Genomic DNA, 6,729 nt, shown 5'->3' on the forward strand with positions numbered 1-6,729 from the left:
CTGTGAATACTGAAGTAAAGTATTCATTGAGTACCTCTGCTATTTCAACCGGTTCTATACAGACTTTCCCACCGTCACATTTGATAGGTCCTACTCCTTCACATCTTATCCTCTTGCTCTTCACATACTTGTAGAATGCCTTGGGGTTTTCCTTTATCCAAGGCCTTCTCATGACTCCTTCTTGCTCTTCTAATTTCCCTCTTTAGTTCCTTCCTACTAGTCGTATACTCTTCTAGATTTCTAACATTACCTCGCTCCCTGAACCTTTTGTAGGCTTATCTTTTCTTCCTGACTAAATCCGTTACAGCTTTCGTGCACCACGGTTCCTGTAACCTACCATAACTCCCCTGTCTCATTGGAAAGTTGCTGTGCAGAGCTCCAGACAAATTTTCCTTGAAAATTTGCCACATTTCTTCTGTACATTTCCCTGAGAAAACCTCCTTCCAATTTATGCCTCTAATTTCCTGCCTAATAGCCTCATAATTCCCCTTACTCCAATTAAACACTTTCCGAGCTTGACTGATCCTATCTCTCTCCAATGCTAATGTAAAGGAGATAGAGTTACGATCACTATCCCCAAAATGCTCTCCCACTGAGAGATCCGACACCTGTCCAGGCTCATTAGCCAGTACCAGATCGAGTACAGCCTCTCTTCTCTTGTAGGCTTGTCCACATGCTGTGTCAGGAAACCCTCCTGAACACACCTAACAAACTCCTCCCCATCTAAACCCCTTACCCTGGGGATATTCCAATTGGCATTTGGGAAATTAAAATCTCCCATCACGACCACTCTGTTATTATCACATCTCTCCAGGATCTGCTTCCCAATCTGCTCCTCCACATCCCTGTTACTATTGGGCGGCCTATAGAAAACACCCAGTAAAGTTATTGACCCCTTCCTGTTGCGAACCTCCACCCACAGAGATTCCGTAGACAATCCCTCTGTGGCGTCCATCTTTTCTACAACCATGACACTATCCCTGATCAACAGTGCCACTCCCCCACCTCCTTTGCCTCCTTCCCTGTCCCTCCTGAAACATCTGAAACCCGGCACTTGAAGTATCCAGTCCTGTCCCTGAGATAACCAAGTCTCTGTAATGGCCACCACATCACACTTCCAAGTAGTGATCCACGCTCTAAGCTCATCCATTTTGTTCACTACACTCCTTGCGATAAAATACACACATCTCAACCCTTCGGTCTGAGCGCTCCCCTTCTCCGTCACCTGCCTATCCTCCCTCTCACACTGTCTACAAGCCCCTTTTATTTTTACTCTAACCTCCTCTCTCCCAGTCACCTCATTTCGATTCCCACCCCCCAACCATTCTAGTTTAAACACTCCCCAGTAGCCTTAGTAAACCTTCCCGCCAGGATATTGGTCCCCCTGGTATTTAAGACCCCACGCCCCCCCCTCTGTCGCTGCTCCCCTGACCCCACTGCCCCCCCTCTGTCGCTGCTCCCCTGACCCCACTGCCCCCCCTCTGTCGCTGCTCCCCTGACCCCACTGCCCCCCTGTCACTGCTCCCCTGACCCCACCACCCCCCCCATCACTGCTCCCCTGACCCCACGCCCCCCCCTCTGTCGCTGCTCCCCTGACCCCACGCCCCCCCCTCTGTCACTGCTCCCCTGACCCCACGCCCCCCCCTCTGTCGCTGCTCCCCTGACCCCACCACCCCCCCCATCACTGCTCCCCTGACCCCACTGCCCCCCTCTGTCACTGCTCCCCTGACCCCACCACCCCCCCCTCCGTCACTGCTCCCCTGACCCCACGCCCCCCCCTCCGTCACTGCTCCCCTGACCCCACCGCCCCCCCTCTGTCACTGCTCCCCTGACCCCACCGCCCCCCCCCTCTGTCACTGCTCCCCTGACCCCACCGCCCCCCCCTCTGTCACTGCTCCCCTGACCCCACCACCCCCCCCTCTGTCACTGCTCCCCTGACCCCACCGCCCCCCCCTCTGTCACTGCTCCCCTGACCCCACGCCCCCCCCCCTCTGTCACTGCTCCCCTGACCCCACCGCCCCCCCCCTGTCGCTGCTCCCCTGACCCCACCGCCCCCCCCCTGTCGCTGCTCCCCTGACCCCACCGCCCCCCCCTCTGTCACTGCTCCCCTGACCCCACGCCCCCCCCCCTCTGTCACTGCTCCCCTGACCCCACGCCCCCCCCCCTCTGTCACTGCTCCCCTGACCCCACCGCCCCCCCCTCTGTCACTGCTCCCCTGACCCCACGCCCCCCCCCCTCTGTCACTGCTCCCCTGACCCCACCGCCCCCCCCTCTGTCGCTGCTCCCCTGACCCCACCGCCCCCCCCTCTGTCACTGCTCCCCTGACCCCACGCCCCCCCCCCCTCTGTCACTGCTCCCCTGACCCCACCGCCCCCCCCCTGTCGCTGCTCCCCTGACCCCACGCCCCCCCCCCTCTGTCACTGCTCCCCTGACCCCACCACCCCCCCCTCTGTCGCTGCTCCCCTGACCCCACCGCCCCCCCCCTCTGTCACTGCTCCCCTGACCCCACGCCCCCCCCCTGTCGCTGCTCCCCTGACCCCACCGCCCCCCCCTCTGTCGCTGCTCCCCTGACCCCACCACCCCCCCTCTGTCGCTGCTCCCCTGACCCCACCACCCCCCCCCTGTCGCTGCTCCCCTGACCCCACCACCCCCCCTGTCGCTGCTCCCCTGACCCCACCACCCCCCCTCTGTCGCTGCTCCCCTGACCCCACCACCCCCCCCTCTGTCACTGCTCCCCTGACCCCACCGCCCCCCCCTCTGTCACTGCTCCCCTGACCCCACCACCCCCCCCTCTGTCGCTGCTCCCCTGACCCCACCACCCCCCCTCTGTCGCTGCTCCCCTGACCCCACCACCCCCCCTCTGTCGCTGCTCCCCTGACCCCACCACCCCCCCTGTCGCTGCTCCCCTGACCCCACCACCCCCCCTCTGTCGCTGCTCCCCTGACCCCACCACCCCCCCCTCTGTCACTGCTCCCCTGACCCCACCGCCCCCCCCTCTGTCACTGCTCCCCTGACCCCACCGCCCCCCCCCTCTGTCACTGCTCCCCTGACCCCACGCCCCCCCCATCTACTGCTCCCCTGACCCCACGCCCCTCCATCACTGCTCCCCTGACCCCACCGCCCCCCCTCTGTCACTGCTCCTGACCCCACCACCCTCCCCTCTGTCACTGCTCCTGACCCCACCACCCCTCCCCTCTGTCACTGCTCCTGACCCCACCACCCCTCCCCTCTGTCACTGCTCCCCTGACCCCACCGCCCCCCCTCTGTCACTGCTCCCCTGACCCCAACGCCCCTCCCCTCTGTCACTGCTCCTGACCCCACCACCCCCCCCTCTGTCACTGCTCCCCTGACCCCACCGCCCCCCCTCTGTCACTGCTCCCCTGACCCCACGCCCCCCCTCTGTCACTGCTCCCCTGACCCCACCGCCCCCCCTCTGTCACTGCTCCCCTGACCCCACCGCCCCCCTCTGTCGCTGCTCCCCTGACCCCACCGCCCCCCCTCTGTCACTGCTCCCCTGACCCCACGCCCCCCCCTCTGTCACTGCTCCCCTGACCCCACGCCCCCCCTCTGTCACTGCTCCCCTGACCCCACCGCCCCCCCTCTGTCACTGCTCCCCTGACCCCACCGCCCCCCTCTGTCGCTGCTCCCCTGACCCCACCGCCCCCCCTCTGTCACTGCTCCCCTGACCCCACGCCCCCCCCTCTGTCGCGGCTCCCCTGACCCCACCACCCCCCTGTCGCTGCTCCCCTGACCCCACCACCCCCCCTGTCGCTGCTCCCCTGACCCCACCACCCCCCCTCTGTCGCTGCTCCCCTGACCCCACCACCCCCCCCTCTGTCACTGCTCCCCTGACCCCACCGCCCCCCCCTCTGTCACTGCTCCCCTGACCCCACCACCCCCCCCTCTGTCGCTGCTCCCCTGACCCCACCACCCCCCCTCTGTCGCTGCTCCCCTGACCCCACCACCCCCCCTCTGTCGCTGCTCCCCTGACCCCACCACCCCCCCTGTCGCTGCTCCCCTGACCCCACCACCCCCCCTCTGTCGCTGCTCCCCTGACCCCACCACCCCCCCCTCTGTCACTGCTCCCCTGACCCCACCGCCCCCCCCTCTGTCACTGCTCCCCTGACCCCACCGCCCCCCCCCTCTGTCACTGCTCCCCTGACCCCACGCCCCCCCCATCTACTGCTCCCCTGACCCCACGCCCCTCCATCACTGCTCCCCTGACCCCACCGCCCCCCCTCTGTCACTGCTCCTGACCCCACCACCCTCCCCTCTGTCACTGCTCCTGACCCCACCACCCCTCCCCTCTGTCACTGCTCCTGACCCCACCACCCCTCCCCTCTGTCACTGCTCCCCTGACCCCACCGCCCCCCCTCTGTCACTGCTCCCCTGACCCCAACGCCCCTCCCCTCTGTCACTGCTCCTGACCCCACCACCCCCCCCTCTGTCACTGCTCCCCTGACCCCACCGCCCCCCCTCTGTCACTGCTCCCCTGACCCCACGCCCCCCCTCTGTCACTGCTCCCCTGACCCCACCGCCCCCCCTCTGTCACTGCTCCCCTGACCCCACCGCCCCCCTCTGTCGCTGCTCCCCTGACCCCACCGCCCCCCCTCTGTCACTGCTCCCCTGACCCCACGCCCCCCCCTCTGTCACTGCTCCCCTGACCCCACGCCCCCCCTCTGTCACTGCTCCCCTGACCCCACGCCCCCCCTCTGTCACTGCTCCCCTGACCCCACCGCCCCCCTCTGTCGCTGCTCCCCTGACCCCACCGCCCCCCCCTCTGTCACTGCTCCCCTGACCCCACGCCCCCCCCTCTGTCGCGGCTCCCCTGACCCCACCCCCCCCGCTCTGTCGCGGCTCCCTCTGCCCAGCCCTACAGCTGGATATAATTCACTCAGTGTCGCAAAAGGCTAAAGAAAGAGGAATCGGTGACGGTGACGCAAGTGTCCTCACCCACAAACATCTTCACATCATTGACAGTGAAATCTGGATCCGGCATTCTGCAGAGAGAGACAGAGAGACAAGTCGTCAGGAAGACAGTCACAGAGGCCGCTCCTCCCACTCACCCTGTGCCGACTCTGAGAACTCGATCCAGTTAATCCCACCCTCCCCGTTTCTCGCCAATTTCCCGCTTTCTCCTCTCCCAATACCCCGCTCCGCCGCCCGTTCAGGCAGCGCCTTCCAGATCACAACAACTCACTGCTGTGTAAACAAACAATTCTCCTCATCGCCCCCTCCTCCCGATTCTCTTCAGTCTGTGTCCCTCTGCTTCCCGTACCTTCCTGCCACCAGGGACACCTTCTCTTCATCTGCTCTGTCCTAAACGGCCACCTCTTGACGGTGAGCCTGACCTCGAGTCAGCCAGCCCCTGAACCTTCCGCACTGCTGGGAGAATATTCCAGATCTCCCGCTCTTACCACATTAACTGAAGTCAGTTCCACGCTAGTTCCAGTTAATTTCCTCCACTCCAAAGCCTCGCAGTACAGACTGCACAGGGACACCAAGGGTCCCATCCGTTTTGGGTTGTCGGGCAGGGTGCTGGATGGGTGCCATGTAGAGGGGTTCACCCAGCCTTCTCCAGTGTGGCTCAGGTGGCACGTGCCCCAGATCGGTAACCGCGCGCGAATCCCCCCCTCACTGACGCCCAGCTCCCAAAAACACTCACTTGATTCCGAGGCCGTCCTTCTTCCTGAAGATGAGCGGTGATCTCAAGCCGTCGCGCTGGACGTACTCAAAGGTGAAATCTGCGGGGACAGCAGAGGGAGACACGTCAGAACAGGCAGGGCAGCGTCAGGCCACGACCTTTCACCTCCCCGGGCCTTGGGCAAAGGAGGAGACACGCGACGGCAGGGGTGAGGGGGGGCGAGGGGGCAGACGCCGAGGGCGGAGGGGCAATGGGAGGTTCTCTGCATGCACGGGTGCTCTTGCAGGAACAGGAAGGATTCTCTCACCCTTTCCCTCCATGTATCGGACGAAGGTGCCATTGTAGAGGCTGCTGTCCAGCTTTTCATCCAGGTCAAAGGTCCTCTTCCCCTCAATCTCATCATCAGAAATGCCGTCATCCTCATAGCGGCGCCTTGTCACTGCTCGCTGGGGGGCGAGAGAGAGAAACGCACCATCAGGCAGAGGGGCAACACCGCGCAGCGCTCCCTCCGGCACACCCCCACCTCCCAAAGCAGCACACCTTCCGACACCGGTACTCCCTCTGACAACCCCCCCCCCGTCACCCAGCCACAGCGTCACTCCCTCCGTCCTCACCCCCCCCCCCCCCCCCCCCGTCACCCAGCCACAGCGTCACTCCCTCCGTCCTCACCCCCCCCCCCCGTCACCCAGCCACAGCGCCACTCCCTCCGTCCTCACCCCCCCCCGTCACCCAGCCACAGCGTCACTCCCTCCGTCCTCACCCCCCCCCCCCGTCACCCAGCCACAGCGTCACTCCCTCCGTCCTCACCCCCCCCCCCCCCCCCGTCACCCAGCCACAGCGTCACTCCCTCCGTCCTCACCCCCCCCGTCACCCAGCCACAGCGGCACCCCATGAGGCGGTGTCGGGGGCTGGAGGAGGTTACAGAGATAGGGAGGGGTGTCGGGGCTGGAGGAGGTTTCAGAGATAGGGAGGGGTGTCGGGGCTGGAGGAGGTTACAGAGATAGGGAGGGGTGACGGGGCTGGAGGAGGTTACAGAGATAGAGACGCATGATGGGGCTGGAGCAGGTTACAGAGATAGGGAGGGG

At 64.6% G+C, this 6,729-nt stretch overlaps 1 long non-coding RNA gene across 1 annotated transcript; it reads right to left on the reverse strand.

Annotated features, from left to right (window-relative positions):
- Window positions 1-4,952: 4,952 nt before the first annotated feature.
- LOC144491002 (uncharacterized) lies at window positions 4,953-6,091 on the reverse strand. Its single transcript, XR_013497383.1, has 3 exons — window positions 5,952-6,091; window positions 5,666-5,744; window positions 4,953-5,000 (listed from the first exon to the last, which is right to left on the reverse strand). It is a non-coding gene; the product is annotated as an uncharacterized LOC144491002 (long non-coding RNA).
- Window positions 6,092-6,729: the final 638 nt, after the last annotated feature.

The sequence above is a fragment of the Mustelus asterias genome, unplaced genomic scaffold, assembly GCF_964213995.1.
Source record: "Mustelus asterias unplaced genomic scaffold, sMusAst1.hap1.1 HAP1_SCAFFOLD_4202, whole genome shotgun sequence".
NCBI classification, from domain to species: domain Eukaryota; kingdom Metazoa; phylum Chordata; class Chondrichthyes; order Carcharhiniformes; family Triakidae; genus Mustelus; species Mustelus asterias.